Here is a 27,831-nt window from a genome sequence, read left to right as displayed (position 1 = left end):
ACCTTTGGCCCTTTTGCTCGGCTGTAATAGTCAATGTATACGTTTAAATAAACCCAAATATTCACATGAATATAATTAGTTACTGCAGGGAAACATAAACATTTAGGGGTCATATCTCAAGAGTGACATATAAGGAAAATTCACAATCTTGCTGAAAAATCATTTTTCATAAATTATTCAGATACTTTACGGGGCGGCTCAGTTTGGTCACAATCATTTGTTAAAAGGATCCCCCAACCATTAGAATAGGACAAGATGTCACCTGTGACCTCAAGCAATCAGCTGTAATATGTAGGGGATCCTGGTCTACAGTGCCACCACAGGGAAGATGAGGCATTACACATGGAATCGATGGTGCCCTATAAATAAATAATAATATTAGGTGTGCATTAAAATACATCCACAGGTGTGTCTCAAATTAACTCAGATGTTGCCAATAAACCAATCAGAATCTTCCAAAGTCATGACATCATCATATGAGCTGTCCCATAGTGCTTAAAGGCATAGTACTCTTAGTATATGTAAACTTTTGTATTAAAAATGCCTTAAAACATTCTCTCTCTCATTATTCTGGAATTTGGCAAATATCAATAATTTTGGTTCCTAATTGACCCCAAAATGGGAAAGGTTTATTCTGATTTCATGTCAGATAATGAGCAAAACCTGAAGATAATTAATAATTAATAATTAATAATAATAATAATAATAATTTTATTCATTTATATAGCGCTATTAATTCCACAGCGCTTTACATACATTTGCAACACTGTCCCCATTGGGGCTCACAATCTAGAGTCCCTATCTGTATGTCTTTGGAGTGTGGGAGGAAACCGGAGAACCCGGAGGAAACCCACGCAAACACGGGGAGAACATACAAACTCCTTGCAGATGGTGTCCTTGGTGGGATTTGAACCCAGGACCCCAGCGCTGCAAGGGTGCAGTGCTAACCACTGAGCCACCGTGCCGCCCCCGAAGATGTGTCTTTATAGAGAGCGGAAGAAAACAATCTGCAGATGCGTCTGTATAGAGAGCGGAGGGAAAAACCTGCAGATGTGTCTGTATAGAGAGCGGAGGGAAAAATCTGCAGATGTGTCTGTATAGAGAGCAGAGGGAAAAATCTGCAGATGTGTCTGTATAGAGAGCGGAGGGAAAAACCTGCAGATGTGTCTGTATAGAGAGCGGAGGGAAAAATCTGCAGATGCGTCTGTATAGAGAGCGGAGGGAAAAATCTGCAAATGTGTCTGTATAGAGAGTGGAGGGAAAAATCTGCAGATGTCTTTTTAGAGAGTGGATGGAAAAACCTGCAGATGTGTCTGTATAGCGAGCGGAGGGAAAAATCTGCAGATGCGTCTGTATAGAGAGCGGAGGGAAAAATCTGCAGATGTGTCTGTATAGAGAGCGGAGGGAAAAATCTGCAGATGTCTTTTTAGAGAGCCGAGGGAAAAACCTGCAGATGTGTCTATTTAGAGAGTGGATGGAAAAACCTGCAGATGTGTCTTTATAGAGAGCTGAGGGAAAAACCTGCAGATGTGTCTGTATAGAGAGCAGAGGGAAAAATCTGCAGATGTGTCTGTATAGAGAGTGGAGGGAAAAACCTGCAGATGTGTCTGTATAGAGAGCCGAGGGAAAAATCTGCAGATGTGTCTGTATAGAGAGCGGAGGGAAAAATCTGCAGATGTGTCTGTATAGAGAGTGGAGGGAAAAATCTGCAGATGTGTCTGTATAGAGAGCGGAGGGAAAAATCTGCAGATGTCTTTTTAGAGAGCGGAGGGAAAAACCTGCAGATGTGTCTATTTAGAGAGTGGATGGAAAAACCTGCAGATGTGTCTATTTAGAGAGTGGATGGAACAACCTGCAGATGTGTCTTTATAGAGAGCGGAGAAACAAATCTGCAGATGTGTCCTTTTAGAGAGCGGAGGGAAAAACCTGCAGATGTGTCTTTTTAGAGAGTGGATGGAAAAACATGCAGATGTGTCTTTATAGAGAGCGGAGGGGGAAACCTGCAGATGTGCCCTTTTAGAGAGCTGAGGGAAAAACCTGCAGATGTGTCTGTATAGAGAGTGAATGTAAATGTCTGGTTTTAACTGTACTTTATTATATAATATATTAATATAATCTATTAATATATATTATATATAGCGGACACAGACAGAAGAGGGCCCCTGTGCAAGAATAGTATATGGGCCCTTTGCAGTCCTATAACTCATCATACTGCACAATCCCTCCTGCTTTTCAGGTGGTAGTGGCCCACTTACCTCTTGGGCCCCCCTGAAGTTGCACTGCACAGGTTGCACCAATGATATGTCCACCCCTGCTTATAACAAATAATATATTTAATTCTCAAATTTAGGGTTTTACGAATTCATTACTTTTTAGACCAGTTTTCTCCAACTCCAGTTCTCAATAGCCACCAACAGATCTTGTCAGGATTTCCTTAGTATAGCACAGATGATGGAATTATCACCAGGGCCATATTAAGGAAACGCTGAAGACATGAACTGTTGGTGGCTCTGGAGTTGGGGACAATGCTTTAGTCTGTTTAGTCCACCATGTTTCATTAAACCCATTATACAATATGTGCCCGTTATCTCAATTTCGGGGACATTTAGGTAGCCCATGTTTAATTATTGAGACTGATACTTGGCATCTTCCTATTGGACAGAAGGATCCTTGGGCCCACCCCCAAGGAAGCAAGGAATGGGTGTGACTACTACTTCTGCACTTCTTACAGCTAGACTCCGAATATATCTAATTGTAAGAGAGCAGCCACCCTTTCTATACTTCTTGCTGACTATTTTCATGCCCACATTTGTATGTAATTGGACTAGATAGAACTGTTATTGCTGCATTGAGCCAGGAAACCACATTTTGGGCAAATGCAATTCATGGCCATGGCAAGGTCAGGGTTCATGAAAGGTGGTGGTCTAATACCAAGAGGACAATGAGAGGTGCAGAAGTTTCACTTGTAATATGACGGGGGAAACTCTACGAGTGGCATACAGGCTGTGGCACAGGGTGGCCAAAGGGTGGACATATCGTTGTGGGGCCAAGGAGGTAAGAGGGCCACTTCTACCTTCAAAGCAGGTGGAATCGTGTATGATGAGCTATTGGATTGCAAAGGGTCTGTATATTGTTCTTACACAATGGCCCTTTTCTCTCGGTGTCTCCTGATGGGTCCTATAGTGACACAGCTGGACAAGCAGTTGGTGTAGCCCACAGTCACTTTCGCTCAGTCCGACCTGGGAACAGGGCCGCCACTAGAAATTTCAGGGCCCTATACTGGCAACATTTTTGGGCCCCCATGAAACACCGGCCAGGCTCCACCCCAGCTCCGCCTCCAGCACTCAAACCTTACGTAGTCTCGCCGTATATATACACACACACAGTCATGGCCAAAAGTGTTAGCACCGTTGAAGTTGTTCCAAAAAATGAAGCATTTCCCTTAGATAATGTATAATACACCCCCTACACCGCCCCTAGATGGGTTTTGCATGCAAATTAACCATGTGTGTAGTGGCCGAAGCGACACTGCTTGCTCCCTCTGCTGCGGCTGTGACTAGGGCTCGGTGAAGAGGGGGGTCCGGCCTGGGGCTTAGTAGAGTTAAGTAATAACCCTGGGCCCAGCTGGGCCCCCCTCTTCACCGGGCCCCATACACCAGTCATCGTTGTTATGCTCTGACGGTGGCCCTGCCTGGTAGTAACATCTGTGTTGAGCCAAGATCACCAACCCAAGTTACGCCACCTACTCCTAACATTTTTGGTGCCCAGAGGGGTCGTCACTTTTCTTTCCTATATAAACAGATGAATGTGAATATCTCCTGGAGTCCTGCTCAGGTCAAACGATGTAGGAATTTAATATTTTTCATAGATCAACATAAATCACAAAAAAACGTTGCCCCAATGGTCAGTTCATCTCCTGCATTATTTCTTACAACTATTTTTTTCAGCCACTTCCAATACAGAGATTTTGTTTCTTGAAAAACCTGGGTCTTACATAATATCTGGATATTACATTTTTTGACGAAAATATAGAAAGCAGCTTGGATTTTTTCCCTCTGGTCATTTGGCAAGGAATTACTTTTTCTTGACAGATGCCCGGGGTAGACAGAAGGTTTGCAGTGAGAAGCATAGCTGAGATTTGAGCTCCTAAAGCTAAATGACCTTTACACGTTCCTTTTTTTTTTTTTTGTCATTTTTTTCCTGTGCGTTTTTGCCTATTAACAAATGAAAGTTGTTGTTTGTTATTATTATTATTATTATTATTATTATTATTATTATTATTATTATTTTATTTTTTATTTTTTTTTATTTTTTTTTACATAAGACCTATGGCAATTTACTCAGCTAAATATTTATTAAAAGAACGAGTCCTCTAAAATGATAGGACTTTCTGTGAGGTGTTTTCTTCACAAATGAAAGTTTTTGGGGTTTATTATTATTATTATTATTATTATTATTATTATTATTATTATTTTATTATTTGTTTTTAAATATGACCTATGGCAATTTACACAGCTAAATATGTATTACAGGAACCAGTCCTCTAAAATGAAAGGACTTTCTGTGAGGCACTATCTTCACAAATGAAAGTTGCTGTTTTTTTTAATTATTATTATTTTTATTTTATTATTTTTACATATGACCTACGGCAATTTACTCAGCTAAATATTTATTAAAAGAACCAGTCCTCTAAAATGATAGGACTTTCTGTGAGGTGTTGTCTTCACAAATGAAAGTTGTTTTTTATTATTATTATTATTATTATTATTATTATTTGTTTTTACATATGACCTATGGCAATTTACAGAGCTAAATATGTATTACATGAACCAGTCCTCTAAAATGATAGGACTTTTTGTGAGGCACTATCTTCACAAATGAAAGTTGTTTTGTTTAATTATTATTATTATTATTATTTGTTTTTACATATGACCTACGGCAATTTACTCAGCTATTTATTAAAAGAACCAGTCCTCTAAAATGATATTACTTTTTGTGAGGCACTATCTTCCCAAATGAAAGTTGTTTTGTTTAATTATTAATTATTATTATTATTATTATTATTATTTATTTTTACATATGACCTATGGCAATTTACTCAGCTAAATATTTATTAAAAGAACCAGTCCTCTAAAATGAAAGGACTTTCTGTGAGGCGCTATCTTCAAAAATGAATAGGGTTTTGTTTTTTTAAATTATTATTATTTTTAATTTTTTTATTATATTTCATTTTATTATTTGTTTTTACATATGACCTTTATGGCAATTTACTCAGCTAAATATGTATTAAAGGAACTAGTTCTCAAAAATGAAAGGACTTATTGTGAGGTGTTATTTTCTCTGAAGGTTGTTCTGTTCACCTATTTCCTATTATATCTGTTCCTGGAAAAGCCGAGTGACGGCCATAAAAACACCTATAAGGACGGCTTTCGATGGATAATCGGCCTAATTATGTATTAACCCCTTTTATATTTAAAGTTCAAAATCCACAAAAGCTTTCCCAGACTCCGGAGTGGTCACCACAACACTGGTTCGTTGTGGAGCTGTAACTAGGCGGCCATATTGGTTGTCACCCATCTTTCCTAGAAACAGTTCTAAGTACAAAAACAGAGGATGTAGTGGCCTACACATGGTTAAATAAGTCTTCCGTAGAGGGCACGGGGCTGAGAGATGAATTTGGCCGTTTTCACTTTCCTAACACATCGAACCCTCCAGACCTTTTGTCAGTGACAGCGGGGGAGATCTGTAATGGCCGCACAGACAAAAGACGGGTCTGTCTGCGTTCTCCGTCCAAAACGGGGTACAGAGAAGGGGGAGAGGGTGTGATCTGGATTGGTAAATGTCTACAAAACAATGAAACCTTGTTTATCTCTCTACAAGAAGGCCCACTGGGAAATTCTTCCACTTGCGGAATAACTTTAGTCAGGTCTCGGCCTACGTTTATTTGGCACAGAGAGGAGATCTGCATTCTGCAGTCACACAAACGGCGGCTTATGTGTGACCAGAGCTGAAATGTCACAGGGTTACGGTGGCATCTCGGAGGGAAAATCTATAGAAGGGCAGATAAAGTGACATAAAATAGGAAGAATGTCATTTCTGAACCCGACATGATCCCTCCATTGTGACATAGCGACTCGATGGCCTTTTTTGTTCCCTAGGATACATGGCATACTCCTCAAAACATTGAGAGTCCAGCTCTATGGTTCGTGCCCGCATACACCACACCAAATTGTCACCCTATGTAACAATACTAGTTGCTCATATTAACCATTATATACAACCGCCATCTCCTCTCACTCATGGCTTCACTAAATACAGATTTCACACAAAAAATTTGATAATCACCGATCAATTCTGGCAAAGAAAGAAGCAAATTTGTCTGATAAGAAATATTACACAGTTCCTTATATTCCTGTGTACTATTTATTTCTGAAATAAAAATTAAAACGACAGTTACCCTTTAACCCCTTCACCCCCGGGCAATTTTCCGCTTTTCGTTTTTTTTCCTCCCCTTCTTCCAAGAGCCATAACTTTTTCTATTTTTCCGTCAATATAGCCATAGGAAGGCTTATTTTTTTGCGGGATGAGTTGTACTTTTGAACGACATCATTCATTCTGCCCCATATTGTACTGGAAAACAGGAAAAAAATTCCAAGTGCGGTGAAATTGGGAAAAAAGTGCATTTGCACGCTTGGTTTGGGATATTTTATTCACCATGTTCATGATTTTGAAAAACAGACCTGGATATATGATTCCCCAGGTCGGTACGAGCTCGTACACACCAAACATATATAGTTTTACTGTTATCTAAATGGCCGAAAAAAATTCAGAAATTTGTAAAAAAAAAAAAGGAATTGTGCTTTTGTCACCATTTTCCCAGACCCGTAGCGTTCTCATTTTTTGGGATCTGGGGCTCAGTGATGGCTTATTTTTTGCGCCTTGAGCTGACAATTTAATTGTACAATTTTTTCGTAGATAAGATGTTTTGATCGCCTGTTATTGCATTTTAATGCAATGTTGCGGCGACCAAAAAAACCCATAATTCTGTCGTTTGGAATTTTTTTTCTCGTGACGCCGTGTACCTCTCAGATTAATTGAGTTTATATTTTGATATATTGGGCGTTCTTGAAAGTGGCGATACGAAATATATGGTTTTTTTAATAATTATTATTATTGTTTTATCTCGAATGGGGCAAAATGGGAGTGATTTCAACTTTTAAGTTTTTGACTTTTTTTCATATTTTTTAAATTTTTTTAATTTTTTTTTATTGATTTTACTAGTCTCCCTAGAGGACTTTGTCACTGCACAGTGCAATTGTTTCTGCTGATCAGAGCGATGATCTGGAGAAATATGTCTCTCCTGTGAGTGTCTGTGCTCTGCCAGCATTCACAGGAAACACTCATGGCAGTGAGAGGGGTCATCATCTGACCCCACATTTTCAGGGCAACCTATTGGCACCCCGTGATCGTCACAGGGCCACCAATGGTGGTGGGGAACAGCGTGATCCCCTCCAGAGCGCTTTAGGTCTAAAGGGTTAACAGGCATGGGTGGATCGGCGATCCACCCTCGCCTGTTAGCTGTACATGTCTGCTAATCGGATCAGCAGACATGTGTGGGGAATAATGCAGGCTCACCACGTGAGCCCGCATTAAAGGGACATACACAACCAATGACATATAGCTACGTCATTGGTTGTGAAAGAGTAAGGGTAGGTGCACACGACTGTTATCTCTCCATCTGAGAAAAATGGTCCTAATATTCTGATTAGAGAGGCATCATTTTTTCTCGGAGGTAGGGAGAAAAAAAACGAAGTTTCTCCACCTTCTCCATTATGTCAGTCCGTGAAAATCGTATTGAAGTCCGATGTTTTTCACAGATCCATACACTTGCATTGCCGATTTTGATCCGACACACACAAAATTGGAAATGTCAATGATTTTTTTTTCCTTGGACCAAGTGGTCCTCGGGAAAAAAAAAAAATCGGACATGTGCACAGCCTCATAGAATATCATGGGTATGGGTGCTAACCATGAAAACTACGGATAGCACTCATCTAATATATTTGGTCATTTGCACAAGCCCTAAGGTGGGCTTTGCACACTACGACATCGCAGGTGCGATGTCGGTGGGGTCAAATTGAAAATGACGTACTTCCGGCATCGCATGCGACATCGTAGTGTGTAAAGGTTCGATGATCCGATTAACGAGCGCAAAAGCGTCATAATCGTATCATCGGTGCAGTGTCGGTGTAATCCATAATTACGCTGACGCGATGGTCCGATGTTGTTCCTCGCTCCTCCGGCAGCACACATCGCTGTGTGTGAAGTCGCAGGAGCGAGGAACATCTCCTACCAGCGTCACTGCGGCTTCCGTAGGATATGCGGAAGGAAGGAGGTGGGCGGGATGTTTACATCCCGCTCATCTCCGCCCCTCCGCTCCTATTGGCCGCCTGCCGTGTGACGTCGCTTTGACGCCGCACGACCCGCCCCCTTAATAAGGAGGCGGGTCGCCGGCCAGAGCGACGTCGCACGCCAGGTGAATCCATGTGAAGCTGCCGTAGCGATAATGTTCTCTACGGCAGCTATCACAAGGATATCGCAGCTGCGACGGGGCGGGGACTATCGCGCTCGGCATCACAGCATCGGCTTGCGGTGTCGCAGCGTGTAAAGTACCCCTAAGTGTCATCCTCTATTTCACTGAAGACTTAGAAATATGGATCCTTATTCATAATCACCTGATATCACCAACATAACTATTACTAAAGCGAGCTTTACACGCTACGATATCGCTAGCAATTTGTAGCGATATCGAGCGTGTAAGTACCCGCCCCCGTCGTGCAAGCGAAATCGTGTGATCGCTGCCGCAGCGAACATTATCGCTACGGCAGCGTCACACGCACTTACCTGGTCGTCGTCGTCGCTGTGACTGCTGAACAATCCCTGCCTCAAGGGGGAGGGACGTTCGGCATCACAGCGACGTCACCGTGATGTCACTAAGCGGCCGGCCAATCAAAGCGGAGGGGCGGAGCTGAGTGTGATGTAAACATCCCGCCCACCTCCTTCCTTCCGCATTGTGGCCGGCGGCAGGTAAGGAGACGTTCCTCGCTCCTGCGGTGTCACACACAGCGATGTGTGCTGCCGCAGGAGCGACGAACAACATCGAAAAACAACCCTTCCCGATTTTTTAGTTTGGGACGACCTCTCCATGGTGAACGATTTTCACCATTTTTGAGGTCGCTGGTAAGTGTCACACGCTGCAATATCGTTAATGACGCCGGATATGCGTCACTAACAACGTGACCCCGACGATAAAACATTAACAATGTCGTAGCGTGTAAAGCCCCCCTTAAGACCGTCAATAACCCCAGAGCGGACGATCCCTGACTTTCCTGGATTCTTAGGCGGGCTTTGCACACTACGACATCGCAGCCCGATGCTGCGATGCCGAGTGCGATAGTGCCCGCCCCCGTCGCAGCAGCGATATGTGGTGATAGCTGGCGTAGCGAAAGTTATCGCTACGCCAGCTTCACACACACACTCACCTGCCGTGCGACCGTCGCTCTGGCCGGCGACCCGCCTCCTTGTTAAGGGGGCGGGTCGTGCGGCGTCACTGCGACGTCACACGGCAGGCGGCCAATCAGAGCGGAGGGGCGGAGATGAGCAGGATGTAAACATCCTGCCCACCTCCTTCCTTCCGCATATCCTACGGAAGCCGCAGTGAGGCCGGTAGGAGACGTTCCTCGCTCCTGCGACTTCACACACAGCGATGTGTGCAGCCGCAGGAGCGAGGAACAACATCGGACCGTCGCGTCAGCGTAATCATGGATTACGCCGACGCTGCACCGATGATACGATTACGACACTTTTGCGCTCGTTAATCGTATCATCTAGGCTTTACACACTGCGATGTCGCATGCGATGCCGGAAGTGCGTCATTTTCAATTTGACCCCACCGACATCGCACCTGCGATGTCGCAGTGTGCAAAGTGCCCCTTAGTGTTTTTATAACAGGCGACCAGCAGCCAGTGATAAAAACCATAAGGAGAACTGCTCCCTCTACTGGACATCAGGGGTTTTGCAATACTATAGAAAACAATGTGCACAAAAATAACATAAAAAAATCTATTAAAATCTGAGTCTCGTATGTGTGTAGTGTAGATGGAGGGTGTCCCACCTGCATTGTACGCAGTCACAAGCATGATTTATGTGGATATCATTGACATCAGAGCCCCTGAAGGGACGACATTTATTAAATCAGGTGTAGATTTTTTAATTAAGTGCGTCGTCCTCATATTGAGGCTTCAGGCGCTGCGTAACACTGTCTGATAACTCTGCCTGAGGGTCTTGTAATGAACATATTAACTGCGTCTTTAGCCAAAGTCATTATGTTAAGGATAGAGGCTGAGACCTCTGCTCTGATCTTGCGGACCGTGCAAAGATCATGGGGGAGGGGAGAAGACATAACACCACCACGATCGAAGAATATACATATTTATATTCCAGGAGTCCTGGAATTACCCCAATGGAAACATCTCTGCGCCTTGTTCCTCTGTGTTCTCTGTGTGGATTCTGACATTTTCCCGGAGGACTCTCCTGCTCAGTCATCTGTGAGCTCCCGCTTGTCCCCTTTCCCTCCTCACTATCCGTCATTAGTCCCCTCTGGCACTCTTATGTCCTCAGTTATATAATTCGCATAGGTAGACCGGTCTCTTACGCGTCTCCCTTGGCCTTGATTGACAGATCTAACATTTTGCTATATCATTGACTTTGTCCCTAAAATCTTTTGCGTGTGCAATAATTACCTGGCCTAGCAAATGTGCTGCACCCCTCTGAGGTAACATGCATGCTAGCATGACCATGGCCCATAACAGCTAGAATACTGCGCATGTGTAAGACCAGAAGCACAGCTAGAGTACCACACATGTTTTAGACCAGAAACACAGCTAGAGTACTGCACATGTGGTAGACCTGGGTCACAGCTAAAGTACCACACATGTGTTAGGCCAGGAACACAGAGCACCATGCATGCGTTAGACCAGAAACAAAACTAGAGTACCGCACATGTGGTAGGCCAGGAACATAGAGTACCGCGCATGTGTTAGACCAGAAACACAGCTAGAGTACTGCATATGTGGTAGGCCTGGGTCACAGCTAAAGTACCACACATGTGTTAGGCCAGGAACACAGAGCACCACGCATGCGTTAGACCAGAAACAAAACTAGAGTACCGCACATGTAGTAGGCAAGGAACATAGCTAGAGTACCGCGCATGTGTTAGACCAGAAAAACAGCTAGAGTAGCATGTGTGACGCCCTGGCAAAACCAGGTAGTCACAGATAGGCCCCCGCCTAACACCTTCCCTCACCTAGGAAACACACAGCCGACCTGAAACCCTAGTCACCCCCCCCACACACCAGTGGGCGGGACCAGGCTGTTAGAACAGGGTGAGAAAACAAGCAGAGGAGTTTGTAGCTCGAGCTGGGAGGAGTGTGGACTGGAGCTAGGTGTAGCTCCAGCAGAGGAAGTTCAAGTTGAACGGTGCCAGGGTCGGAGCCCTGGTACCTTGGCTAGGTGGCAGACGGTGGTCTCCATCCGCAGGAGACGGGAAGATGACTCGGCAGATCCGAGGTGGACCGGGACAGGGTCGTAGCCCGCCGGTACCGACACGGGGAACTGACCCAGAAACCGTAGCACAGAGGGGGTACTCGGACCCTGAAGCTAGGACCGAAACCAGCGGCCTAGCTAATTAACCGATTGAAGGCAGGATTATAGGTCCTGTCCCACCCAAAGTCCCTAAAAGAAGACAACAGCCCACCGATAGGGATAGAAGGCCACCGCCAGGGCCCATAGATCCCACGGTCCAGCGTATGTGGGCACGGCTCCTTAGGCCACATCCAGCTGGAAGCGGACTCCTGAGTTCCAGACCAGGCAGTCCACCATACACAAAGCAAGTACAGGAGGTAAAAGACAGCGACCACCAGTCCGGGTGGGGGACCTGAATGCAACCGGCATCTTGGTTTACCAAAAGACTCATGTGATTCATTTATTGTGAGTAACCAAACATTCCCCCGCACGTCCGGGTGAGCCGGCCCTTGCCATCGTTATACCCTACAAAAAGACACTGGGTCCCGGGGCAACCATCCCTACCCACGGAGGGGTTAACATCTGTGACGCCCTGGACTAGCCAGGTAGTCACATACATACCAACATACACGCCCCCCACCCTAGACAGTTACAACAGTAAATCAAAAACCCTTGTTGCCTCCCTCCAAGGTCTGATGTCCACACCAGGTGGGGCGGAGCCAGGTGGTTAGCCCCACCCACCGAGGAGTTCACAGGCCTGGAGGCGGGAAAAGTGTGAGATCAGTTTTGGAGGTGGAAGTGAGAGGAGTAAACACTTCAGGTGTCTGGTTAGGAGCCCAGGCACTCGCAGCAAGGTTGGCAGACGGTGGTGGCCATCTGCAGGAGTTGGTGGAACTCTGCGAAGCCGTAAGGACTGGGGTCGGGCATTGGCCTTCTAGTACTGAACCGGGAAGCGCAGTGAAGCTAAGCACACAGGCAGGGCCATCGGACCCCGATCAGGCTTGGAGTCGCCGTCAATAGTAAAATCCGAGTGTGACAGAAACCCCAAGGGTTCCCCAACAACCAAGTCCCGACAGAAGGCAACAGTCCACACCGTGAGGATATACAGCCACCGCCACAGGCTAGAGATCCAAGGGCCAGCGCCTGCGGGCAAAACGGGCTCCTACGGCACCTATACGCCGGGGAGCGGACTACCGGTGGGCAACCACAGGAGTCAGAACATTCTAAAAGGTGCAGTGAAAGACAGCCACCATCAGCCGTCCGGGGAGAGCACAACAACAACACTGCAGCCGGCTGCGGAACCCGTCCATCCGGCCGTTTTGGTTTACCAGAGACTCTGTCAGTGATTGCCTGAGTGAGTACACCAGTGCCGTCCGGCACCGCGCCGCGCAGTCCCTGCACCCCAGCCATGCAGCCTCCCTGTTACACCACCGGGCCCCGGGATCACCAACTCCCTACCCACGGAGGGGACAATATCCTCGCTGCTCCCTACCATCTCTCCCAGGATCCCCGTCACCAGCAACGGTGGTGCCATCATCACCACGTCCCGTGGGTGGCGTCACGAACTCTCTCCCCAAACAAACCATCCCTTTTCACTCACGGGTGAGGAGCGCTGCTCGAGTCCCCGGGGTCCGGCCCACCGCTCGAGCCACCGAGCAGCATCAGCAGAAGCCCCAGACCCGAGCGTGGCGAGCGCATCACCCCTCTGCCCGCGACACATTCAGCTGCCACTACATCTTCCTCGAGTGCCCCACAACAGCAGCGGTGGTGTCCCACTTCACCATACACCGTGGGTGGCGCCACAAACTTAATACGGCCTAGTCCGTATATCTACGTCCCCCCTTTTATTCGGCATGTCCGCGAAACCCCCGGGTTCGGAGACCCTCGAGCCACCCCCCCAGAAGGTCCGGATCCGAGCAGCTGCGGCTGCTGGTACGGGGGCGGCACACCCCGAAACTTGGTGTCACAAACAGGATTCAAGCCCATCCACTTACCTGGTGGAAGTGCGCCTTGAATTGGTCAGTCAGCGGTGATCCGTTGAGAAATTTTCAGAAGTCGCCATTTTTGCCACAGTTTTCGCGCCTAAAAATGCGAAAACTGCAGCCCAGCGTCTTCTTCCCCGAGAAAGGGTGCGAAGCTGAAGTCCCACCCCCTGGGCACACGGCCGGAAGGTGAACCCCGAGATCGTAAAACAAAACTAATTAGCCACTTAAAGAAGTGCTTGAAAAAGACCATGGGAGAGAAGCGGGAAGATGTTTGCTCCTAAACCTGATGCTGGAGCCGCGCCGACCGCTGGAGCTGCGGCGCCTGTGAACGAAGCAGTTGGTGAGGAAGCTGCAGCTCCCGCTCCGGTCGCAGGAGCAGTGGGCCCCTGGACTCCGGTAGTGACACCCCGTGTAGCAGCTGGTGGTGACCCGCCTGCCACAGGAAGGATGTCGGCTCCGGCAGTCCGCCCGGCCGCAATGGGAATGGCGCCCGGCCTGGAAGACCCCTTAGCCGCCAGCTCAGAATCGGAGGAGACGGATGAGAGCAGCCCCGGTGTCGACGCCTCAGTAGCTGCGTATATCCCGCGCTGTGGTGGGAATGGATATCGGATGGCTCTATCGACCCATACGTACCGTGCGCTGGAGGCGTACGAGGCTGAGACGGAGTCCACCTCCAAGGATGAGGCCCCGTCTGCCGTCGGGGGTGTGATAGTGTCAATCTGCCGACACTGCGAGTTGCCTGGGCACTTTGCCAGTATGTGCCCCGGGAGTGCCCGGCCTTGAAGGGGCCGGAGCCCGCCACAAGTTTTAAAGTTTGAAGTTGCTGCTAAAATGCCTGTCACCCCTGTTGAACGTCCTCATGTTACTGGAGGAGGCCATCTGCGCAGCAGGTGGGGAGGTGGTAGGCTAGTTAAAAAGGTAAATGCTACAGCACTCCGTTCTTGTTGAACGTCTTCACCCCTGCAAGTTACAAGTGAAGAGGCCATCTGGGGTCGGAGCCCCAGGTCGAGGATGGAGCCCGGTCCGGAGGAGCAGTCGTACCCACACCGTCGGCAGATGAAGACGGAGTCTTTTGGACAGTGCCGCCCATGAGCGAAGGTGGCATTGGGGACTCGTGCTGTCCGGTGGTGGTCCGGGGGAAAGCTGCAGGAGGAGGCTGTTCCAGCAGCGGTATTTAAAGGTTCTTAAATAGTCCCTGACCAACCTTCTCACCTGCCGCAGTCTCTGGAGAGGCTGATTGGAGGAAGGGCCTGCGGTAGAGTCGGCCGAGGCCCAGTCACCACCAAAACCGGTGACCACCCTCCGGGTCAGGGGTCCCCTGGACGTGGGGCCCTTGAAAAAGGACTGCCGGGTAAGGAACTTTTTACCCGGCCTGTACGGGCAACACCCGGACCTAACCTGGACTTGGGCAAGGGGTACCAACCTGTGTTTTAGAGGTGGCATCAGGGCTAGGTTGTTTTGGGTGGGTGAGGTGAGAAGGACCCAGTCCGTCCCGTCCCGGTTTTAAATGTGCAACGTTTAAGAAAGGTGCCTCCTGTAAGGGAAGAGTTAAAATATACTTCGATGTAAATATGTTAGTATACTTGTAATTGTGTTTTACCCGTTTTTCATCTTTTTCAGTTCCTGTTCAATAAATGTTGGTGGTCAGACAGCCCGTGGACGATCTGAATTAAACCAAGGGGGAATGTGACGCCCTGGCAAAACCAGGTAGTCACAGATAGGCCCCCGCATAACACCTTCCCTCACCTAGGAAACACACAACCGACCTGAAACCCTAGTCACCCTCCTTAGGGAAAGATAGACACACCAGTGGACGGGACCAGGCAGATGGACACGCCCACCCAGGGGTCTAGACAGCCCGGGGCGGGAAAACAAGCGGAGGAGTTTGTAGTTCGAGTTGAGAGGAGTGTGGGCTGGAGCTAGGGGTAGCTCCAGCAGAGGAAGATCAAGTTGAACGGTGCCAGGGTCGGAGCCCTGGTACCTTGGCTAGGTGGCAGACGGTGGTCTCCGTCCACAGGAGACGGGAAGACGGCTCGGCAGATCCGAGATGGACTGGGACAGGGTCGTAGCCCGCCGGTACCGGCTCGGTGAACTGACCCGGAAACCGTAGCACAGAGGGGGTACTCGGACCCTGAAGCCAGGACTGAAACCAGCGGCCTAGCTAATTAACCGATTGAGGGCAGGATTATAGGTCCTGTCCCACCCAAAGTCCCTAAAAGAAGACAACAGCCCACCGATAGGGATAGAAGGCCACCGCCAGGGCCCATAGATGCCACGGTCCAGCGTCTGCGGGCACGGCTCCTTAGGCCGCATCCAGCTGGGAGCGGACTCCTGAGTTCCAGACCAGGCAGTCCACCATACACAAAGCAAGTGCAGAGGTAAAAGACAGCGACCACCAGTCCGGGTGGGGGACCTGAATGCACCCGGCCGTGGTGGCCGGCCACCAGCACCTTGGTTTACCAAAAGACTCGTGTGATTCTGTGACGCCCTGGCCTAAACAGGTAGTCACAGACACAACATCATACACCCCCCCTCCCTGGATAGGTCACACCAGTCACACATTAAATCCTTGTTGCCACCCTCCAGGGTTGATGTCCACACCAGGTGGGGCTGAGCCAGGCAGTTGACCCCGCCCACCGAGGAGTTCACAGGCCTGGAGGCGGGGAAAACACAGTAGAGAGAAGAGAGAAGAGACTACGGAGTCCAGTTGTGGACGGTAGAGAGTGAGGAGTGAAACTGTTGGTGCCTGGGTCAGAGCCCAGACACTTCCAGCAAGGTAGGCAGACGGTGGTGGCCGTCTGCAGGAGTTGGTGATGGTCAGCGGAACCGTAGGACCGGGGTCGGGCGGTGGCCCGCCGGTACCGAACCGGGGAACCGATTGGAGCCAAGCACCAGACAGGGTACTCAAATCCCGACTAGGCTTGAAGCCGACCTTTAGTCAAATTTACTGATTGCCACCGCCAAGGGCCAGAGATCCATAGGGCCAGCGTCTGCGGGCAAACGGGCTCCTCCGACACGTATAGGCCGGGGAGCGGACTACCGGTGCCCAGGCATTGGAGTCAAGATACAAAACACAGGTGCAGGAAAACGACAGCCACCATCAACCCATCTAGGGAGAACACCGCAGCCGGCTGCGGGCCCCGTCCATCCATTGGTTTACCAGAGACTATGTCCATCTGTGTCTGAGTGAGTACACCTGTGCCATCCGGCACCGCGCTGCGCTGCACCGTAAAGCTGCACCCTGCAAACCCATCCTACGGAACCCTCCCTCCTACCGGGCCCCGGGACCAACAGCCCCTACCCACGGAGGGGCCAACACCTAGCTGCTCCCCACCATCGCTCCCGGGAACACCGTCACCAGCAGCGGTGGTGCCCACCATCACCACGACCCGTGGGTGGCGTCACGAACAATCTCCATAGCGGCCCCGGCCGCGCACCCACCCGATCCCCAACCCATTCCCCTTTCCACTCGTGGGCAAGGAGCGCTGCTCGAGCCCCGGGTCCGGCCCACTCGAGCCACCGAGGAGAAGGCACCGGATCCCAGCGCGATCTTCCCGAGCAGCCCAAGTGACGGGGAAACTGGCCCCCGCCCCTGACAACTCATTTACTGTGAGTAACCAAACATTCCCCCGCATGTCCGGGCGCGCCAGCCCTTGCCATCGCTATACCCTACACAAAGACACTGGGTCCCGGGGCAACCATCCCTACTCATAGAGGGGTTAACATCCAGCTGCCACTACATCTCCACCGGGCGCCCCACAATAGCAGCGGTGGTGTCCCACCTCACCACACACCGTGGATGGCGTCACGAACTTAATACGGCCTAGCCCGTACATCTATGCCCCACCTTTTATTCGGCGTGTCCACGAGACCCCCGGGTCCAGAGACCCTTGAACCACCCCACCAGAAGGTCCAGATCCGAGCAGCGGCGGCTGCTGGGACGAGGGCGGCACACATGCATGTGTTAGACCAGGAACACAGCTAGAGTACCGCACATGTGTTAGGCCAGGAACACAGTTAGAGCACCACACATGCGTTAGACCAGAAACACAGCTGGAGTACACACAGAAGTGGTAGGCCAGGAACACAGCTAGAGTACCAAACATGTGATAGGTCAGGAACACAGCTTGAGTACCACATATGTGTTAGATGAGGAAAGCAGCTGGATGGACATTTTTCTCTTTCAGTTTTAACGTTAACTTATTTTAAACTATTAAAGGGAACCTGTCAGGTGCAATATGCACTCAGAACCACGAGCAGTTCTGGGTGCATATTGCTAATCCCTGCCTAACTGTCCCTGTATGTAGAAGCATAGATAAAGAGATCTTTTAAAAACGTATTTCTAAAGATCCTTTAGGATATGCTAATGAGGCCAGCGACTAATCGCAAGGGCTTTAGTTCCTTTGGCTAGTCGGCCCCCTTAGCATGGTAGCACGCCTCTGTGGGTGTGCTGACATGCTAATAAATGTGCAGCGTCAGAGGCATGGTCGATCTCACTGCTCTCTGCTGACACTGTACCCGACGCTGGATTTCTGCTCAGTGCGCATGATCAGAAGTCCCGAATTTCCACTCATGCGTAATATGAAGCTGAGTATACACCTCCCGGCTTCAAACTGGTGTAGTGTGTGTGACCGGAAGTGCGCACTGAGCCAAAAACCAGCGGTGGTAGTGTCGCGGGCGGGGAGGAGGGTGTCAGCACAATACGCTCACCCCTTCTGCTCGGGTCCGGCGGCTGCTGCTCAGTGGTGGCTCGAGCTGTGGGCCGGATCCCGGGGGTTTCTCGAGCGGCACTCCTCGCCCGTGAGTGAAAGGGGTTGTTTGGGTGTGGGGATTGTTTATTGTCCGTGACGCCACCCACGGTTGTGGTGATTGCACCACCGCTGCTCTGGATGGGGATCCCGGGGATGGTGATGCGGAGCAGCCAGGTGTTGTGTTGCCCCTCCGTGGGTAGGGGTTGGTGATCCCGGGGCCCGGTGATGGCTTGGGGGGTGCAGGGCCTGGTGGGCGCAGGGACGCGGGGGCAGCGCTGTGCCTTGCGGCACTGTGGTACTCACTCAGCCTGAGACGTTGACACAGTTTTTACGGTAAACCAGACGGCTGGTAAGACGGTCCCACGGACGGCTGCACTTGCTCTCCCGGTAGGTGACGGTGATGTCCCTTTTCCTAGCACCTTGGTGTACTTGTTGGTTGCGATGGGTCCCCACCGGTAACCCGCTCCCCGGCTTCAAGCTGGACCGGAGGAGCTCTACTCTTTGCCCGCAGGCGCTGGCCCTAAGAAACTGGTGCCTTGGCGGTGGCGGTGTCTCTCTTACACTGGCTGGGCTGTTGCCTTCAATCGGGACTTGGTTGTTGGGGGATCTACGTCCCCTTCACTGACGGATTCGGCAAATTATGGCGACTCCTAGCCTTGCCGGGGTCCGAGAGGCCCCTGCCCTGGTGCTGACTGTCCTTCGGAACACTGCTCCAGACCACCGGGCACACAGCCTACGGGGTCCTTCCAGGAACTTCCAAACGGTCCCCCTTCAGACAGTCACCGCCGTTGCTGACCTTGCTGACCTGCCCTGCACTTAGCTGGACTCTTCAGGCTTTGCACACTCCTTCTGTTCTGTCACCACTCTTGCTTTCCTCCTTTACTACTTTTCTGCCTTTACTTTCACTTAGCTCTTTACTTTAGCCCTGTCTGGGCTACTCCTCCACTCCTTCCACTTCCTCCTCCCTGACTCAACTCTGTTGTTTACTCAAGCTCGTCCCTGAGCTGACTGCCTGGTTTCTCCCGCCTCCAGAGCTGTGAACTCCTCGGTGGGCGGAGCCAACCGCCTGGCCCACCCCCTGGTGTGTATCATCAGTCTCTGGAGGAAGGCAACAAGGATTTTTGGTTAGCTTAGATGTTCCTACCTGGGATGTAGGGTGTGGTGGTGTGTGACCTGTGTCCCCTGGCTTGCCCAGGGCGACACAGTAGCAGAGGTGAGAGCGATCATGCCTCTGACACTGCACATTCATTAACATGTTAGTACGCCCACTGGGGCGTGCTTACATGCTAAGGGGGCCAACTAGCCAAGGGAAGTAACGCCCAGGGGACTAGTCCTTGTGCTCATTAGCATATCATATAGGATTTTTAGGAATATTTTTTCTTAAACTCTCTTTATCTTTGCTAGTGTATATGTCGCGGGCGGGGAGGAGGGTGTCAGCACACCGTGCTCACCCCTTCTGCTCGGGTCCGGCTGCTCAGTGGTGGCTCGAGCTGTGGGCCGGATCCCAGGGTTTCTCGAGCGACACTCCTCGCCCGTGAGTGAAAGGGGATTTGTGGTTGGGTGTGGGGGATTGTTATAGTTCGTGACGCCACCCACGGTTGTGGTGATTTCACCACCGCTGCTCAATTCGGGGGTCCCGGGGATGGTGATGCGGAGCAGCCAGGTGTTGTGTTGCCCCTCCGTGGGTAGGGGTTGGTGATCCCGGGGCCCGGTGATGGCTTGGGAGGTGCAGGGCTTGGTGGGCGCAGGGACGCGGGGACAGCGCTGTGCCTTGCGGCACTGTGGTACTCACTCAGCCTGAGACTTGGACACAGTTTGTACGGTAAACCAAACGGCTGGTAGGACGGTCCCACAGACGGCTGCTTTACTTTCCCGGTAGGTGACGGTGATGTCCCTCTTCCTTGCACCTGTATGTACGGTTGGTTGCGATGGGTCCCCACCGGTAACCCGCTCCCCGGCTTCAAGCTGGGCCGGAGGAGCACTACACTTTGCCCGCAGGCGCTGGCCCTCAGAGACTGGTGCCCTGGCGGTGGCGGTGCCTCTGTTGTACGGGTTGGGCTGTTGCCTTCAATCGGGACTTGGTTGTTGGGGGAATCTACGTCCCCTTCACTGACGGATTCGGCAAATTTGGCGACTCCTAGCCTTGCCGGGGTCCGAGAGGCCCCTGCCCTGGTGCTGACTGTCCTTCGGAACACTGCTCCAGACCACCGGGCACACAGCCAACGGGGTCCTTCCAGGAACTTCCAAACGGTCCCCCTCCGGACAGTCACCGCCGTCGCTGACCTTGCTGTTCTAGCCCTTCACAAAGCTGGGCTCTCAGGCTTGGCACACTCTCTGCTCGGTCACCACTTCTTGCTTTCCTCCTTTACTACTCTTCTTTCCTCCACTTTCACTTCTCTGTTTACTTTAGCCCCTGCCTGGGCTACTCCTCCACTCCTTCCACTTCCTCCTCCCTGACTAGACTCCTGCTCCTCCCTGAGCTTTCTGCCTGGTTTCTCCCGCCTCCAGAACTGTGATCTCCTTGGTGGGCGGAGCCAACCACCTGGCCCACCCCCTGGTGTGAATCACCAGTCTCTGGAGGAAGGCAACAAGGATTTCTGGTTAGCTGTGATGTGCCTACCTGGAGTGTGGGGTGTGGTGGTGTGTGACCTGTGTCCCCTGGCTTGCCCAGGGCGACACATTCCCCCTTAGCAAAATGCAGACCGTCCGCGGGCTGCCGTCCTACACCGGTTTTATTTTTCTGAAAAAGGGTAACAGGGTTAAACAACATGCATAACATTTTTAATAACTTCTTCCCAAGACGGGAGGCACATTTACTTCAAACGTTGCAACGGTTTACGGTTACGGTTTCCGCTCTCTCCCACCCAAGTAACCTGGCCCTGATGCTGCCCCTAAAACCCAGGCAGCACCCCTTGACCCACAGTCCAGCACACGGTACCCGAGCGGGATCTGTCCTTCCCTCCAGAGGGTAGCCACCGGTTCCTTTGGTGGCTGGGCCCTGGCCTGCTCTGCTCAGGGCCCTCCCTCCAACCTGCCTCTCCGGAGGCGGCACTGCGGAAAACGGTAACGGTAACCAACATATTTACAAGCCACTAACGTCTGTGGTTGCCCTGCAAGTTCACGGGCTTGTCCATGGATAGTTCCCATGCATTTTTAAACGGTCCCCACGGGGACAACGGTGCCGGCTCCAGCCGGTTGCAAATCACACGGTGAATCAGGTGAACTTCGGATCATTTTCACTTATCATTTTTAACTTTTTCAAACAAACAACCAGATGGTCCCAACGGGGACGGTGCTGCGGGCATCCATTGCCCTACTCCGGTTCTTCGAGCGCTGGGGTCACTGGCAAGGGGTAGAGGTCTGCACTCGCTCGGGCCTCCGGGCCCCTCCTGAGTTTAGCGTCCAGTGCAAACCATCCTCGCTCCCCAAAGTGTCGGGTGTATTGCACAATGTCTCCCGGCATCAGGTTGCGGCCGGGATGTTCTTCGGGCAGGTGGGCATGCACATCCCGCCGGGCTACAAACACCTCGGCCTCCAGGCCCGGCTCGTATATGAACCCGTAGACCCGGCGGACATCAAACCGCCTCACCTGCCCCTCGTACAACGGTCCCCGGACACGGGAGGTTGCCTGCCGGAGATGCTCCTTCTCCCGGATCGCTCTGGCCACCAGCTCGGCCTTCTTCCGCTCCCTCTCGGCGATCTCCAGGCCCAGCGGTACCGGCTCCCTATCCCAGTACGGCACTGCCGCCAGCGCCGGCGCACGGGTCGGGCCCCGCGGGACATCCTGGACATTACCCACTGTCAGGACTACGGGTGGCATGTCCCGCGGTGTCTTGGCCTTGGGCGCTGCCTTACAGCAACAACCCGGCGCGACCTCAGCCGAGGTGTGGGGGATGGGCATAGGGGCTTTCCGCTGCCGGGCATTCGGCTCGGAACGGGTCATCGGCTCCGGCTCGGGGAGTTTTTCACGGGATGCCTCCGGTTCTACTTTCGGCGTCTTCCACGGTAACACCTCCGGTGTGCCGCGGGCTCCGGTTACAGGTCGGCCCGCTTGGGCGGGGACGCTGGGTACTGCTACCGGTTGCGGTGGTAGCAGGCCTAGTGACGGGGTCACGGCCTCCGGGACGGGTGGCGAGGGAGGCAGCGAAGGGAGAGGGCTTGGACCGGGCCCCACAGCCGCGATGACCGGCCCCTCAAGGGCGTCGGGACGTGGGTCACTCACCCTCCCTTTCTCCGCTTCCTCCTCGCGTCTCCGCACGGTGGCTACAACGTCCGCCATGTCGGCCTCCCACTCCTCCATGAGGAGCTGCATCCTGACCTGCAGCCTTTGGTAGAGCTGCGCGGTTCGGATCTCCACCCACGCCGCGGTTCCAGGCGCGGGGGCTACGGTGTCACGGGACGGCATCCACATGATGGCTGGTTCGTTTGCTTCCAGGAACGGTTTGCTTGCAGAGTCCTGGCGTCCCTGCTTTTATAGCCGCAGCTACATGCGGCCGGCCGCCATCGCGTCCCCCTTAGCTCTTTCCGGCCCCTCCTCTCTCGGGGCGGGGTTCTGGCCTTCGCGCCTCTACTGCTCGAGAAGACGCTCGAGCGGGAACTTTTCGCGCCAAAGATGGCGGCTTCTGCAATTTTTCTGCCGGATCCCTCCGGCGGTAACAAGGCGCACCTCTACCAGACGGCAGAGCGGTAAGATCCTGTTCGTGACGCCAAGTTGTCGCGGGCGGGGAGGAGGGTGTCAGCACACCGCGCTCACCCCTTCTGCTCGGGTCCGGCTGCTCAGTGGTGGCTCGAGCTGTGGGCCGGATCCCAGGGTTTCTCGAGCAACACTCCTCGCCCGTGAGTGAAAGGGGATTTGTGGTTGGGTGTGGGGGATTGTTATAGTTCGTGACGCCACCCACGGTTGTGGTGATTTCACCACCGCTGCTCAATTTGGGGGTCCCGGGGATGGTGATGCGGAGCAGCCAGGTGTTGTGTTGCCCCTCCGTGGGTAGGGGTTGGTGATCCCGGGGCCCGGTGATGGCTTGGTAGGTGCAGGGCTTGGTGGGCGCAGGGACGCGGGGACAGCGCTGTGCCTTGCGGCACTGTGGTACTCACTCAGCCTGAGACTTGGACACAGTTTGTACGGTAAACCAAACGGCTGGTAGGACGGTCCCACAGACGGCTGCTTTGCTTTCCCGGTAGGTGACGGTGATGTCCCTCTTCCTTGCACCTGTATGTACGGTTGGTTGCGATGGGTCCCCACCGGTAACCCGCTCCCCGGCTTCAAGCTGGGCCGGAGGAGCACTACACTTTGCCCGCAGGCGCTGGCCCTCAGAGACTGGTGCCCTGGCGGTGGCGGTGCCTCTGTTGTACGGGTTGGGCTGTTGCCTTCAATCGGGACTTGGTTGTTGGGGGAATCTACGTCCCCTTCACTGACGGATTCGGCAAATTTGGCGACTCCTAGCCTTGCCGGGGTCCGAGAGGCCCCTGCCCTGGTGCTGACTGTCCTTCGGAACACTGCTCCAGACCACCGGGCACACAGCCAACGGGGTCCTTCCAGGAACTTCCAAACGGTCCCCCTCCGGACAGTCACCGCCGTCGCTGACCTTGCTGTTCTAGCCCTACACAAAGCTGGGCTCTCAGGCTTGGCACACTCTCTGCTCGGTCACCACTTCTTGCTTTCCTCCTTTACTACTCTTCTTTCCTCCACTTTCACTTCTCTGTTTACTTTAGCCCCTGCCTGGGCTACTCCTCCACTCCTTCCACTTCCTCCTCCCTGACTAGACTCCTGCTCCTCCCTGAGCTTTCTGCCTGGTTTCTCCCGCCTCCAGAACTGTGATCTCCTTGGTGGGCGGAGCCAACCGCCTGGCCCACCCCCTGGTGTGAATCACCAGTCTCTGGAGGAAGGCAACAAGGATTTCTGGTTAGCTGTGATGTGCCTACCTGGAGTGTGGGGTGTGGTGGTGTGTGACCTGTGTCCCCTGGCTTGCCCAGGGCGACACATATACAGGGACGGTTAGGCAGGGATTAGCAATATTCACCCAGAACTGCTCGTGGCTCTGTGCATATTGCACCTGACAGGTTCCTTTAAATGGTGCATTCCAAGAATGAATTTGGGCCACTTACAACTCCGCTGAGCTTCACTCATTTTGTGTCACACTCGATCACATTTCTTGTTTTTTTGCGCTACCTAAATCAATTAATTAATTAAAAATTAAAAAATAAATAACTGCCTAAAAACTTCACAACATTAGTTTAAAAGGGGGAATATATCCAGATTCTTTTCACCAGTTTACTAGTTTCGAACAGTTGCAAATTATATTGCATTTTATTTTGTACATTTTGATATTTTATGTGCTTTTGCCAGAAGATGGGAAAGTGGCTGTGAACAGATTTTTAAAATGGTGCAAAAATTTACTTTTTTTCTCCAGTAGGAAGGAAATTGGAAAACAAGTTCTTGAAGAAACCTCTATTTTGCTGATGTCAGATCAGAAGCTATTACTAAGGACACCGGGTCCAGTGACATAAGCGGATAATGTATGGTGGTCACATTTAGGCTGGGGGTGGAGGATTGTTGTGTTAGGCTAAGTTCACACTTCCGTTGTTTTGTATCAGTCACATGCGTCGCTTGACGCATGTGACTGATGCGTTGTACAACGGATGACAACGGATGACAAAGAAAAGAATTTCATTATCGGACTCCGTTGTGTGCGGGAGGGGGTGGAGCCGAGCGGGGGGCGGAGCTGAGCGGGGGGGACAGAGCCAGGCGCTGAGGATGTCAGTGGCAGTGCTGCGGTCTGCGTGGCTGGGGACAGGTGAGTGTGTGAGTGAGTGAATGTGTGTGTGTGAGTGATCACATGCGGAGTGCGGGAGGGGGCGGAGCCGAGCCGGGGGAGATGCCGAGCGGGGCCAGGCGCTGAGGATGTCAGTGGCAGTGCTGCGGTCTGCAGGGCTGGGGACAGGTGAGTGTGTGTGTGTACTTGTGCGGAGTGCGGGAGGGGGCGGAGCCGAGCGGGGCCAGGCGCTGAGGATGTCAGTGGCAGTGCTGCGGTCTGCAGGGCTGGGGACAGGTGAGTGTGTGTGTGTGAGTGTGTGTGTGTGTGTACATGTGCGGAGTGCGGGAGGGGGCGGGGCCGAGCGGGGAAGTGTCGGCCTCCCTGCACACGTAACCAGACTAAATATCGGGTAAAGCAAAGCACCCGATGTTTACCTTGGTTACCCGATATTTACCTTGGTTACGGGCTACACCGCTTAGCGCTGGCTCCTTGCACCGTAACCAGGGTAAATATCGGGTAACTAAGAAAAGCTGGTGACGTATGCAGGGAGCCAGAGAGCATGCGCAGCGAAATCCGACGGATTGCGCTGCTCAAAAAACGTTACAGGCTGCGTTCCTCCCGCCCGGCGGTCAGTCATTCCCCGACTGATCAGTCGGGCGGAGGGTGCAACGCAGCATCATCAGTCAAAATCCGCCGCTCATACAAGTATATGGGAACAACGGAATCCGCTAAACGGATTCCGTTGTTTATCAGAGCAACGGATTGTGACTGATACAATTTAACGGAAGTGTGAACCTAGCCTTATATCTAAAGATGCACCATATTTACCAAACTGATACTTTTTTTTGAAGAATATAAGTGCAACAGCCTTAGTATATATAATCTGTACATTCCTTTCCCAAGAAGCTGCAAAAACCCTAGTACATGCCCTTATTATCTCCCACCTGGATTATTGCAACCTCCTGCTCTGTGGCCTCACTTCTAACAGTCTGGCACCCCTACAATCTATTCTACACTATGCTGCCCGGCTAATCCACCTCTCCCCTCGCTACTCCCCGACCTCTCCTCTCTGCCAATCCTTTCACTGGCTTCCCATTGCCCAACGACTCCAGTTCAAAACACTACCATGACCTACAAAGCCATCCACAACCTGTCTCCTCCTTACATCTGTGACCTAGTCTGCACGTAACCTTTGATCCTCACAAGTTCTCCTTCTCTACTCCCCTCTCATCTCCTCTTCCCACCATCGCATCCAAGATTTCTCCCGTGCGTCCCCCATACTCTGGAACTCTCTGCCACAACACATTAGACTCTCACCTACCTTGACAAGCTTCAAAAGGAACCTGAAGACCCACCTCTTCCGACAAGCCTACAACCTGCCGTAACCCTCAGTCTGATACAGCGCCGCACAATCAGCTCTACCCTCACCTACTGTATTCTCATCCATCCCTTGTAGACTGTGAGCCCTCGCGGGCAGGGACCTCTATCCTCCTGTACCTGTCTGTGCCTTGTTTTGTTTATGATTATTGTACTTGTCCCTATTATGTACACCCCTTTCACATGTAAAGCGCCATGGAATTGATGGTGCTATAATAATGAATAATAATAATAATATAATATTACCTCCCCCTGGTGGAAACTTCCAGTACTGCAACAAAAAAAAAAAAAAAATATTACATACAATTAATATTTTTTTATTATTAATAATAATTTGGTAAGATTTTTATATTCTATTATTTAATGTCTTTAAGCAATTTGCTTGTAGGAAAATCCAACAACATACTAATAATTTATCTAAATAGCAAAACCAATCATAATATTCATCTATCTATATTTACGCATGGTAATAAAAAAAATATTTTTATCATAAAAAGTGCCACAGCGGCTCCAAATACCCATAACAGGGACAAAAAAACATTCAAAAAGTCAAAAAGTTGACAGATGCTGCCCCCCTGTGGCTACTTTAGAAAAGTCATTGTACAAATATCATTTTTCATTGATTGTGCCCAGTATAAAAATATTTCCCCCCCCATTAATAGTAATGGGGGCTCAACCGAAACCTGGGCTCTGCAGCGCCATCCTGAATGGAGCAGAGGTGATTTCCTTTTTCCAACAGTCCCATAGAAAACTAATAGTCGAGCATACTCACTTCCGCTATATTCATGGTGGGGTCCTGTTTTTGGGGCTGCAGAGCCCCAATCTCAGGACCGTTGTAAGTCCTAGCGGTCAGCATGTTATCCATTATCCCAAAGATTACTGCTCAGCTTAATTGAAGTGAATGGGGATGAGCTGCAGTACCACATGCTACCAGCAAACAGAAGTGGTGCTGTTTCAATAAAAAGCAGCCATCTTTTGTAATCCTGAGCAACTCCATTAATTCTGAGTCACAAAATTCCATTTAATTCACCAAAAAAAGAAAAAAGACGTTCCCTTCACTGGTTTAGTTTGATAAGATATACCCAGGACCAGATAGAAGCTCCACTGTCTGATACCAGCTGAAACGTGTCGCATAACATATAAAAAGTACTTACAAAATGAAGTTCCTGTTCTCTTCTGTAATGGCACCTATAACAGCCTTTATCGGGATCATGTATTCAAGAAATGACTGTTAAAAGAGTAACCGTCTTTTAATTAGTTTTTGTTTTTTTCATAAATCAATAGGACATCTGAGAATACGAACCATTTTAATATATTTTATCAGAGAAATCTGCTTCTTTCTCATCATTCATTCTCCAAATTTTCAATTCATGGGTAAAA

General features: G+C 50.8%; 1 long non-coding RNA gene across 1 annotated transcript; it reads right to left on the bottom strand.

Annotated features, from left to right (window-relative positions):
• Positions 1 to 27,666, bottom strand: LOC142302016 (uncharacterized). Its single transcript, XR_012752918.1, has 3 exons — positions 27,606 to 27,666; positions 26,698 to 26,722; positions 1 to 359 (listed from the first exon to the last, which is right to left on the bottom strand). It is a non-coding gene; the product is annotated as an uncharacterized LOC142302016 (long non-coding RNA).
• Between the last annotated feature and the right edge of the window lie 165 nt (positions 27,667 to 27,831).

The sequence above is a fragment of the Anomaloglossus baeobatrachus genome, chromosome 4, assembly GCF_048569485.1.
Source record: "Anomaloglossus baeobatrachus isolate aAnoBae1 chromosome 4, aAnoBae1.hap1, whole genome shotgun sequence".
Taxonomy (NCBI): Eukaryota; Metazoa; Chordata; class Amphibia; order Anura; family Aromobatidae; genus Anomaloglossus; species Anomaloglossus baeobatrachus.
This window is presented reverse-complemented; position numbering and strand designations above follow the sequence as displayed.